We start from the raw sequence: 12,170 nt of genomic DNA on the forward strand, positions 1-12,170 counted from the left end.
TCACCAGAGTCTTATACAACTGCAACATGACCTCAGGACTCCGGAACTCAATTCCTCTGCCAATAAAGCCCAGTACACCATATACCTTCCTCACAGCACTATTTACCTGGGTGGCAACTTTCAGAGATCTGTGTACATAGACACCAAGATCCCTCTGCTCATCCACACTACCAAGTAGCCTACCATTAGCCCAGTAATCCATCATCTTGTTATTCCTACCAAAGTGAACGACTTCGCACTTAGCTACATTGAATTCCATTTGCCACATTTCCGCCCAGCTCTGCAACTTATCTATATCCCGCTGTAACCTACCACTTCCTTCCTCACTATCCACAACTCCACCGACTTTCGTGTCATCCGCAAAGTTGCTTACCCAGCTTTCAAGTCCTTCCTCTAGATCATTTATAAAGATAACAAAAAGCAATGGTCCCAAAACAGATCCTTGTGGTACACCGCTAGTAACTGCGCTCCAAGATGAACATAATCCATCAACTACTACCCTCTGTCTCCTTCCAGCCAGCCAATTCCTAATCCAAACCTCTAATGTATCCTCAATGCCATACCTCCGAAGTTTTAGCATTAGCCTACCATGGGGAACCTTATCGAACGCCTTACTAAAATCCATATACACAACATCTACTGCTTTACCCTCATCCACTTCCATAGTCACCTTCTCAAAGAACTCAATAAGGTTTGTGAGGCACGACCTGCCCTTCACAAAACCATGCTGGCTATCCCTGATCACGTTATTCCTACCCAGATGTTCATAAATCTTATCCCTTACCATTCTCTCTAAGACTTTGCCCACCACTGAAGTCAGACTCAGGAAGGAAGTGGAGGAGGCTCGTACACTCAGAAGATTTCAAAGGCAACCGGATGAGCTTCTGGATAGGGAGGGTTTAGTGGGATGGGGACAAATGCTGGGAAATAGGAATTTGTTTAAAATGCATTTTAAGAGACATTGAAGCGTGAATGCTGTTCTGGGGACAGTCCGAGGGCAATCAGCCATAAACAGCTCCCAGATCCTTCAGAGGAATTCCAAACTGCACTCCCAAAATGTATTGGAAACTTGGTGCACCGCCACCTCCCGAAAAGCTCCGAAATGAGGGAAAAGAAAGAACTGAACATGAATGGACCATGAAAAGTTAAGAGATTCCCAAACACAGTCTCGTTTAGATTAATTTGCCCATCCGATCAACAATGCGGCAGTGCCTGCTTCCTCCATCTCCAGAGCAGAAGAGAAGGAAATAAAAGAAATTTAAGACCATATGACATCACAATGTAGTGAAATTATTTTCCCATTCGCCGGAACACCAAATAATGGGAAGTAAAGTCACTGCAGGATTTTGTTTCACAACAGCGATGCAATACCAATCTCCGTTCTGTTTCAGTGAAAACAGTGAATAACACAACTTGGCCGGAACATGATGCAGCAGTAGAACCGCTTGAGACCGGGACATTTCATGTGAGACGCAAACGTGATCATAACAGCATGAACATTGAGAGGATAGAGAGTGTGCACTCTCCCAAATCAGAGGTACATTTCCAAAAGCAAAACCACATGGTTGTTTTGGAATTTAAACACAGCAGCATTTAACAGGCTACAGTAAAATAGACAGCACACCCACAAAGGGCAGCGGTTGGATCTGAACTCGAGCCACCTGAGAGTTTGTAGTGAGAAAGCAGTTCCTTCGGTCACTTGGCCACGAAACCAGCCACAGCTGCAGTGTATTGTCTTACACCTTCCATGGTGCTCCTGTGAAACATTAGAAGCAAAGTCACAGGGAAACAGTTCTGTGATCCCTCTCCTGCTGGCACAGCTGCAGGGATATGCCCAACTACAATATCAATCTCGCAACAAACATTCAATCCAGCCAAAAATCATTTGATAGCTGGAATCAAGCTTCTGAGATTTGCTAAAGCCACAAATGTAATGTCTGTATGAGAGACTGTATATTCGGATATGATTGGGCAAAGAAACCATGAGCTGCATGATATTGCTGGTATTTGGATTGTTGCTTTGGTAAATGATTTCGTCCTCTGCTCGAAACAGGACAACTTTCAGTTTTTGAGGATATTAACAGAAGTCAAAAGGTGATTGCCCCACCCCACCCCAGAAGATGTCAAAGAGGTGCTAACTGCCCTTGAGTGCTCTTTGTTCTCGATGTGAAGAGCTCTCTGCCAGAGTCACCTTCATGTCTCTGGTTGCTGAGTGAAACACAAAGAAGGAGCCCCTCAATCCAGACAAAAATCAATGGTAAGCTGAGTCTACCTACACAGACTCTTTTCAGCTACAAATGTTTCTGTGAGTGCGTGAGAGTATATGTTCGGTTACGATTTGGTCAAATAACCAGGAGCTGCTTGACATTACTGCAATTTCGATTCTTGCTTTGCTCAATGATTGCTCGAAACAGGACAACTTTCACGTTTACACGGAACATGAAACACACCGGACTACAGGGAAAATGCTCAAAGCTGAGCAGGCCGTGTTACACATTATACCGTGCAGCATAGTTTCAGTCACTGTGTCTGTTTTGCAGCATAAGGGTCCCAAAGAATGTTCTCCACCCTAAAAGCGGAGGTAGCATTACAATCCGAGAACGACAGATCACATTGTGAGGATGCTCTGACCTCGGGGCCAGTTCGAGATGCCACTTTCCTTGCCTTTTACCATAACCGTGCAATTGGCTGCAGGGATATTCACACCTGGACATGAGCCACATCGATACCGACTGAGTTGGAAACCTGTGTGGGAAGCGACGAGAAGCGACTCAATAAATCTTGCTAAATTCCATGGTGCTCATTAGAAATGCAGTTTCTGTTCACCTCAATTTAAAAGGCAGTTTCTGAACATAGTAACTGAAGTCAAAAGGTAATTATCTCACCCCACCCCCACTCCGGGAGAAGTGCTAACTGCCCTTCAGTGCTTTTTGTTCTCGATGTGAAGAGCTCTCACGCCTGAGTCACCTTCACGCCTCTTGTTGCTGAGTGACTCACAAAGAAGGAGTTTCACCAGAGCTGCAACTGCCTCACTTTCCCACTCGCCCTGCCCGTTTACAGTTTCCTGCTGGTCAGTGATTTAATGAAAACCAAAAGGATGCGATGTCATTCTGCAGCCTCTCTGTCAATTCCTCCGTTTCAGTTCCAACATGGCTTAGATCTCGGAGCGCACCTTAATACTAGCGGTGCTATGAAAGCACAGGTCCAAGAGGTTCCTCGGAGAGTATAAATTCTTTCATTGCTGTTGCTGATTGAATGAGTCACTAACGTGCGAACTGATCCAAACCATGATTCAGCACCTCTGCTGCCAATTCTCGCACGTTGAATAACGACAGAGAGTTTCCAAATGAGGCCTTGCAGAGACGACTTTGGTTTACATTTGACAGACAGACTAGTTCAGGAATCAGTGGTGCGCTGATCAGTAGCACCAGCGCATCAGCTTCTTCCCTGTCTTTGAACCGGTCCGCCTGCGCAAGGAATGCAAATGCGCGACAGTTTTTCGTGTAAGGGATCAGAACGCGGTAACTACACTCTCAAACAGAATGACTTATGATCAGAACCATTGTAAAACCTGGTTCTGATCAGAACAAGCCTTTACAATGCTTTGCTCACTAATTAAATGGAAGTGCATCACATTTCACAAAGAGAGCAGATTTGTTCGAGCATTTTCGAAGGCAGATTTGCAGATGGGAGAGCAAGCAAGAAAGCTCCGTTCTTGTCCGTGTAAAAGGCTGCAATTGAAGAACAAAGCAGTTTCTGCCCAGTTTCGAACTGGGGACCTTTCGCGTGTGTGACGAACGTGATGACCACTACACTACAGAAACGAGCATCAGCCGAGCACGTTGCGGCTCTGTGGCATCCAGCACTGAAAGTTGAAGCCATTCTCCGTTTCACCTTTCTTTTTCCAATAACTCGTTGTTATCCAGGGAAATTGACATCTTGAAAAAGTCAAAAAATATAGACTGAAATTAGTGACAAAATATAGACAAGGATGTCGTCAATGTTTGGACTGGAGTGTGAAGTGGAATAAGCTGGGACAACTTTCCCGGCAGCATAACGGCTGCGACATGGTTTTATGGAAGGGTTGTAAACTGAGTATTTACGTGTTTTACACAAGCTAGGATGAGTTGGAAACTCGAGAGCATAGGTTTAAGGTGAGTGGTCTGAAATTGACAAAGGACCCCGACGCACATTTTCCACTCACAAGGTTGTGGGTGTATGGAATGAGCTACCAGAGGGAGTGGAGGAGGCTATTGCACTCAGAAAATTGCAATGGTAATCGGATGAGTTTCTGGATAGGATGGGTTTAGAGGGATTGAGGAGAAATGCTGTGGAACGGGACTTGTTTTATTTTGGTGATGTGGTGAGCATGGATGAGATACACTGAAGTCTCTGTTTCCACGCGGTGTACCCCAATAACCTTGCGTTGCTTACACCGGTTTTAAAGGATTACTTTTTAGTGGAGCTTGCCGTCGCAGTCTGTAGCACAATCATTTAATCTGTTCGACTGCTCACGGGAAATGTAGTATTGTGAAACACTGCAGAAACGAACGACTTCCTTACTTTTGCTCCGACTGACCATGCTTTGTGAAACTTTCCCAGATCCTCAGTTGAGGATTTTTGCTGCTGCAATTTACCTCAGAACCCCTGTTAACTCGTAATGTAATGACCGAATCGCAAACAGAAAGCATTTAACACGGAACACAAACAAAACTGGCATACCTAATGCATGTTCAGACACAGCGAAGCATGAATGCTAAATGTGAGACAGTCCGAGGGCATGAGGCCTAAAGTAATCTCACAACTAACAACAGGGCAATTCCAAACTACTCTTTCAAACATACTGCAGCCTTAGTGCAACACCACTTCCCAGACAATGCTGAAAAGAGAGAAAGAAAGAATATAATAAGTATGGGCCATAAAAAAGTGAATTTCACCAATCACAGTCTCGATTAGATTACCTTTCCCTTCCGGTGTCTCCAGGACGGAAATGCAGGAAATGGGAGAAATTCAATAACATATGCATTGGAAAGATTTTCCCATTCGCCAGAAAGCCAAATAACGATGAATCGACTCACCGCCGGACTTTGTTTCACAACAGCGATGAAATAACAGTCTCCATTCGGTTCCAGGAAGACCTCAACTTGTCTGGAACATAAACCAATCGCTGAGCTGCTTGCGATTTTCTGCAGGGGAGGCGAATAACATCATGGCAGCTGAGAGACCTGACAATACTCGACACCTGCCCACGGTTAATTCTCAGAGAACATCAATGCAGCAGGGATCGAAGCAGCGGAGTTGACCAGCTGAAATGGTAGTGGTGGGATACGAGCCCACGCCCATTTCCAGGACTAGAATCTCGATCCAGCGCCTTAGACCGCTCGGCCACACTACCAGACAGCCGGAGCATCCATTTTCTTGCATTTCGAATTGTGCTCCTGCATAACCACACATGCAAAGTCACATGAAAAGGGTTCCATGGTCCCTGTCCGACTCGCACAGCAGCTGGTATGTGCGCAGCTACAATGTCTATTTCGCAGCAGATAATGAAAGCCCATCAATCCAGACAAAAATCAATGGTAAGCTGTGTCTATCTTCTCAGACTCTTTTCAGCCAGAAATGTATCTTTGACTGCGTGAGAATATATGTTCGGTAATGATTTGGTCAAATCACCATGAGCTGCTTGACATTACTTCAATTTCGATTCTTGCTTTGCTGAATGATTTCACCGATTGCTCGAAACAGGACAACTTTCACGTTTACACGGAACACGAAACACACCGGACTACAGGGAAAATGCACAAAGCTAAGCAGGCCGTGTTCCACATCATACCGTGCACTATATTTTCAGTCACTGTGTCTGTTTTGCAAAGAATGTTCTCCACCCTAAAACCGGAGGTAGCATTACAATCCGAGAATGACAGATCACCTTGTGAGGATGATATGACCTCGGGGCTGGTTCGAGATGCCACTTTCCTTGCCTTTTACCTTAACCGTGCAATTGGCTGCAGGGATATTCACACCTGGACATGAGCCACATCGATACCGACTGACTTGGAAACCTGTGTGGGAAGCGACGAGAAGCGACTCAATAAATCTTGCTAAATTCCATGGTGCTCATTAGAAATGCAGTTTCTGTTCACCTCAATTTAAAAGGCAGTTTCTGAACATAGTAACTGAAGTCAAAAGGTAATTATCTCACTCCACCCCAATTCCGGGAGAGGTGCTAACTGCACTTGATTGCTTTTTGTTCTCGATCTGAAGAGTTCTCAGGCATGAGTCACCTTCACGTCTCTTGGTGCAGAGTGACTTACAAAGACGGAGTTTCACCAGAGCTGCAACTGCCTCACTTTCCCACTCGCCCTGCCCGTTTACAGTTTCCTGCTCGTCAGTGATTTAAAGAAAACCAAAAGGTTGCGATGTTATTCTGCAGCCTCTCTGTCAATTCCTCCGTTTCAGTTCCAACATGGCTTAGATCTCGGGGCTCACCTTAATACTAGCGACGCTATGAAACCACAAGTCCAGAGGTTCCTCTGGGAGTGCAATTTCTTTCATTGCTGTTGCTGATTGAATGAGTCACTAACGTGCGAACTGATCCAAACCATGATTCAGCACCTCTGCTGCCAATTCTCGCACGTTGAATAACGACAGAGAGTTTCCAAATGAGGCCTTGCAGAGACGACTTTGGTTTACATTTGACAGACAGACTAGTTCAGGAATCAGTGGTGCGCTGATCAGTAGCACCAGCGCATCAGCTTCTTCCCTGTCTTTGAACCGGTCCGCCTGCGCAAGGAATGCAAATGCGCGACAGTTTTTCGTGTAAGGGATCAGAACGCGGTAACTACACTCTCAAACAGAATGACTTATGATCAGAACCAGGTTTTACAATGGTTCTGATCAGAACAAGCCTTTACAATGCTTTGCTCACTCATTAAATGGAAGTGCATCATATTTCACAAAGAGAGCAGATTTGTTTGAGCATTTTCGAAGGCAGATTTGCAGATGGGAGAGCAAGCAACAAAGCTCCGTTCTTGTCCGTGTAAAAGGCTGCAATTGAAGAACAAAGCAGTTTCGGCCCAGGGACCTTGCGCGTGTGAGGCGAACGTGATGACCACTACACTACAGAAACGAGCTTCAGCCGAGCGCGTTGCGGCTCTGTGGCATCCAGCACTGAAAGTTGAAGCCATTCTACGTTTCACCTTTCTTTTTCCAATAGCTCGTTGTTATCCAGGGAAATTGACATCTTGAAAAAGTCAAAAAATATAGACTGAAATTAGTGACAAAATATAGACAAGGATGTCGTCAATGTTTGGACTGGAGTGTGAAGTGGAATAAGCTGGGACAACTTTCCCGGCAGCATAACGGCTGCGACATGGTTTTATGGAAGGGTTGTAAACTGAGTATTTACGTGTTTTACACAAGCTAGGATGAGTTGGAAACTCGAGAGCATAGGTTTAAGGTGAGTGGTCTGAAATTGACAAAGGACCCCGACGCACATTTTGCACTCACAAGGTTGTGGGTGTATGGAATGAGCTACCAGAGGGAGTGGAGGAGGCTATTGCACTCAGAAAATTGCAATGGTAATCGGATGAGTTTCTGGATAGGATGGGTTTAGAGGGATTGAGGAGAAATGCTGTGGAACGGGACTTGTTTAATTTTGGTGATGTGGTGAGCATGGATGAGATACACCGAAGTCTCTGTTTCCACGCAGTGTACCCCAATAACCTTGCGTAGCTTACACCGGTTTTAAAGGATTACTTTTCAGCGGAGCTTGTCGTCGCAGTCTGTAGCACAATCATTTAATCTGTTCGACTGCTCACGGGAAATGTAGTATTGTGAAACACTGCAGAAACGAACGACTTCCTTACTTTTGCTCCGACTGACCATGCTTTGTGAAACTTTCCCAGATCCTCAGTTGAGGATTTTTGCTGCTGCAATTTACCTCAGAACCCCTGTTAACTCGTAATGTAATGACCGAATCGCAAACAGAAAGCATTTAACACGGAACACAAACAAAACTGGCATACCTAATGCATGTTCAGACACAGCGAAGCATGAATGCTAAATGTGAGACAGTCCGAGGGCATGAGGCCTAAAGTAATCTCACAACTAACAACAGGGCAATTCCAAACTACTCTTTCAAACATACTGCAGCCTTAGTGCAACACCACTTCCCAGACAATGCTGAAAAGAGAGAAAGAAAGAATATAATAAGTATGGGCCATAAAAAAGTGAATTTCACCAATCACAGTCTCGATTAGATTACCTTTCCCTTCCGGTGTCTCCAGGACGGAAATGCAGGAAATGGGAGAAATTCAATAACATATGCATTGGAAAGATTTTCCCATTCGCCAGAAAGCCAAATAACGATGAATCGACTCACCGCCGGCCTTTGTTTCACAACAGCGATGAAATAACAGCCTCCATTCGGTTCCAGTAAGACCTCAACTTGCCTGGAACATAAACCAATCGCTGAGCTACTTGCGATTTTCTGCAGGGAAGGCGAATAACATCATGGCAGCTGAGAGACCTGACAATACTCGGCACCTGCCCACAGTCAATTCTCCGAGAACATAAACGCAGCGGGGATCGAAGCAGCGGGCCTGACCAGCTGAAATGGCAGTGGTGGGATTCGAAACTATGCCCCGTTCAAGGCCGAAACTTGGATCCAGCGCCTTAGACCGCTCGGCCACACCACCAGACAGCCTGTGCACCCATTTTCTTGCATTTCGAATTGTGCTCCTGCATAACCACACATGCAAAGTCACATGAAAAGGGTTCCATGGTCCCTGTCCGACTCGCACAGCAGCTGGTATGTGCCCGGCTACAATGTCTATTTCGCAGCAGATAATGAAAGCCCATCAATCTAGACAAAAATCAATGGTAAGCTGTGTCTATCTTCTCAGACTCTTTTCAGCCAGAAATGTATCTTTGACTGCGTGAGAATATATGTTCGGTAATGATTTGGTCAAATCGCCATGAGCTGCTTGACATTACTTCAATTTCGATTCTTCTTTGCTGAATGATTTCACCGATTGCTCGAAACAGGACAACGTTCACGTTTACACGGTACACGAAACACACCGGACTACAGGGAAAATGCACAAAGCTGAGCAGGCCGTGTTCCACATCATACCGTGCACTATATTTTCAGTCACTGTGTCTGTTTTGCAAAGAATGTTCTCCACCCTAAAACCGGAGGTAGCATTACAATCCGAGAATGACAGATCACCTTGTGAGGATGATATGACCTCGGGGCTGGTTCGAGATGCTACTTTCCTTGCCTTTTACCTTAACCGTGCAATTGGCTGCAGGGATATTCACACCTGGACATGAGCCACATCGATACCGACTGACTTGGAAACCTGTGTGGGAAGCGACGAGAAGCGACTCAATAAATCTTGCTAAATTCCATGGTGCTCATTAGAAATGCAGTTTCTGTTCACCTCAATTTAAAAGGCAATTTCTGAACATAGTAACTGAAGTCAAAAGGTAATTATCTCACTCCACCCCAATTCCGGGAGAGGTGCTAACTGCACTTGATTGCTTTTTGTTCTCGATGTGAAGAGTTCTCAGGCATGAGTCACCTTCACGTCTCTTGGTGCTGAGTGACTTACAAAGAAGGAGTTTCACCAGAGCTGCAACTGCCTCACTTTCCCACTCGCCCTGCCCGTTTACAGTTTCCTGCTCGTCAGTGATTTAAAGAAAACCAAAAGGTTGCGATGCTATTCTGCAGCCTCTCTGTCAATTCCTCCGTTTCAGTTCCAACATGGCTTAGATCTCGGGGCTCACCTTAATACTAGCGACGCTATGAAACCACAAGTCCAGAGGTTCCTCTGGGAGTGCAATTCCTTTCATTGCTGTTGCTGATTGAATGAGTCACTAACGTGCGAACTGATCCAAACCATGATTCAGCACCTCTGCTGCCAATTCTCGCACGTTGAATAACGACAGAGAGTTTCCAAATGAGGCCTTGCAGAGACGACTTTGGTTTACATTTGACAGACAGACTAGTTCAGGAATCAGTGGTGCGCTGATCAGTAGCACCAGCGCATCAGCTTCTTCCCTGTCTTTGAACCGATCCGCCTGCGCAAGGAATGCAAATGCGCGACAGTTTTTCGTGTAAGGGATCAGAACGCGGTAACTACACTCTCAAACAGAATGACTTATGATCAGAACCAGGTTTTACAATGGTTCTGATCAGAACAAGCCTTTACAATGCTTTGCTCACTAATTAAATGGAAGTGCATCACATTTCACAAAGAGAGCAGATTTGTTCGAGCATTTTCGAAGGCAGATTTGCAGATGGGAGAGCAAGCAAGAAAGCTCCGTTCTTGTCCGTGTAAAAGGCTGCACTTGAAGACCAAAGCAGTTTCTGCCCAGTTTTGAATTGGGGACTTTTCGCGTGTGAGGCGAACGTGATGACCACTACACTACAGAAACGAGCTTCAGCCAAACGCGTTGCGGCTCTGTGGCATCCAGCACTGAAAGTTGAAGCCATTCTACTTATCACCTTTCTTTTTCCAATAGCTCGTTGTTATCCAGGGAAATTGACATCTTGAAAAAGTCAAAAAATATAGACTGAAATTAGTGACAAAATATAGTCAAGGATGTCGTCAATGTTTGGACTGGAGTGTGAAGTGGAATAAGCTGGGACAACTTTCCCGGCAGCATAACGGCTTCGACATGGTTTTATGGAAGGATTGTAAACTGAGTATTTACGTGTTTTACACAAGCTAGGATGAGTTGGAAACTCGAGAGCATAGGTTTAAGGTGAGTGGTCTGAAATTGACAAAGGAAATTTCGATTCTTGCTTTGCTGAATGATTTCACCGATTGCTCGAAACAGGACAACTTTCACGTTTACACGGAACACGAAACACACCGGACTACAGGGAAAATGCACAAAGCTGAGCAGGCCGTGTTCCACATCATACCGTGCACTATATTTTCAGTCACTGTGTCTGTTTTGCAAAGAATGTTCTCCACCCTAAAACCGGAGGTAGCATTACAATCCGAGAATGACAGATCACCTTGTGAGGATGATATGACCTCGGGGCTGGTTCGAGATGCTACTTTCCTTGCCTTTTACCTTAACCGTGCAATTGGCTGCAGGGATATTCACACCTGGACATGAGCCACATCGATACCGACTGACTTGGAAACCTGTGTGGGAAGCGACGAGAAGCGACTCAATAAATCTTGCTAAATTCCATGGTGCTCATTAGAAATGCAGTTTCTGTTCACCTCAATTTAAAAGGCAGTTTCTGAACATAGTAACTGAAGTCAAAAGGTAATTATCTCACTCCACCCCAATTCCGGGAGAGGTGCTAACTGCACTTGATTGCTTTTTGTTCTCGATGTGAAGAGTTCTCAGGCATGAGTCACCTTCACGTCTCTTGGTGCTGAGTGACTTACAAAGAAGGAGTTTCACCAGAGCTGCAACTGCCTCACTTTCCCACTCGCCCTGCCCGTTTACAGTTTCCTGCTCGTCAGTGATTTAAAGAAAACCAAAAGGTTGCGATGCTATTCTGCAGCCTCTCTGTCAATTCCTCCGTTTCAGTTCCAACATGGCTTAGATCTCGGGGCTCACCTTAATACTAGCGACGCTATGAAACCACAAGTCCAGAGGTTCCTCTGGGAGTGCAATTTCTTTCATTGCTGTTGCTGATTGAATGAGTCACTAACGTGCGAACTGATCCAAACCATGATTCAGCACCTCTGCTGCCAATTCTCGCACGTTGAATAACGACAGAGAGTTTCCAAATGAGGCCTTGCAGAGACGACTTTGGTTTACATTTGACAGACAGACTAGTTCAGGAATCAGTGGTGCGCTGATCAGTAGCACCAGCGCATCAGCTTCTTCCCTGTCTTTGAACCGGTCCGCTTGCGCAAGGAATGCAAATGCGCGACAGTTTTTCGTGGAAGGGATCAGAACGCGGTAACTACACTCTCAGACAGAATGACTTATGATCAGAACCAGGTTTTACAATGGTTCTGATCAGAACAAGCCTTTACAATGCTTTGCTCACTCATTAAATGGAAGTGCATCACATTTCACAAAGAGAGCAGATTTGTTCGAGCATTTTCGAAGGCAGATTTGCAGATGGGAGAGCAAGCAAGAAAGCTCCGTTCTTGTCCGTGTAAAAGGCTGCACTTGAAGAACAAAGC

At 45.2% G+C, this 12,170-nt stretch overlaps 2 non-coding genes across 2 annotated transcripts; both read right to left on the reverse strand.

Moving 5' to 3' along the window:
* Window positions 1-3,751: 3,751 nt before the first annotated feature.
* trnav-cac (transfer RNA valine (anticodon CAC)) lies at window positions 3,752-3,824 on the reverse strand. Its single transcript has one exon. It is a non-coding gene; the product is annotated as a tRNA-Val (tRNA).
* Window positions 3,825-10,370: 6,546 nt separating this feature from the next.
* On the reverse strand, window positions 10,371-10,443 carry trnav-cac (transfer RNA valine (anticodon CAC)). Its single transcript has one exon. It is a non-coding gene; the product is annotated as a tRNA-Val (tRNA).
* Between the last annotated feature and the right edge of the window lie 1,727 nt (window positions 10,444-12,170).

This window comes from Hemiscyllium ocellatum, unplaced genomic scaffold (assembly GCF_020745735.1).
Source record: "Hemiscyllium ocellatum isolate sHemOce1 unplaced genomic scaffold, sHemOce1.pat.X.cur. scaffold_148_pat_ctg1, whole genome shotgun sequence".
Lineage (NCBI taxonomy): Eukaryota > Metazoa > Chordata > Chondrichthyes > Orectolobiformes > Hemiscylliidae > Hemiscyllium > Hemiscyllium ocellatum.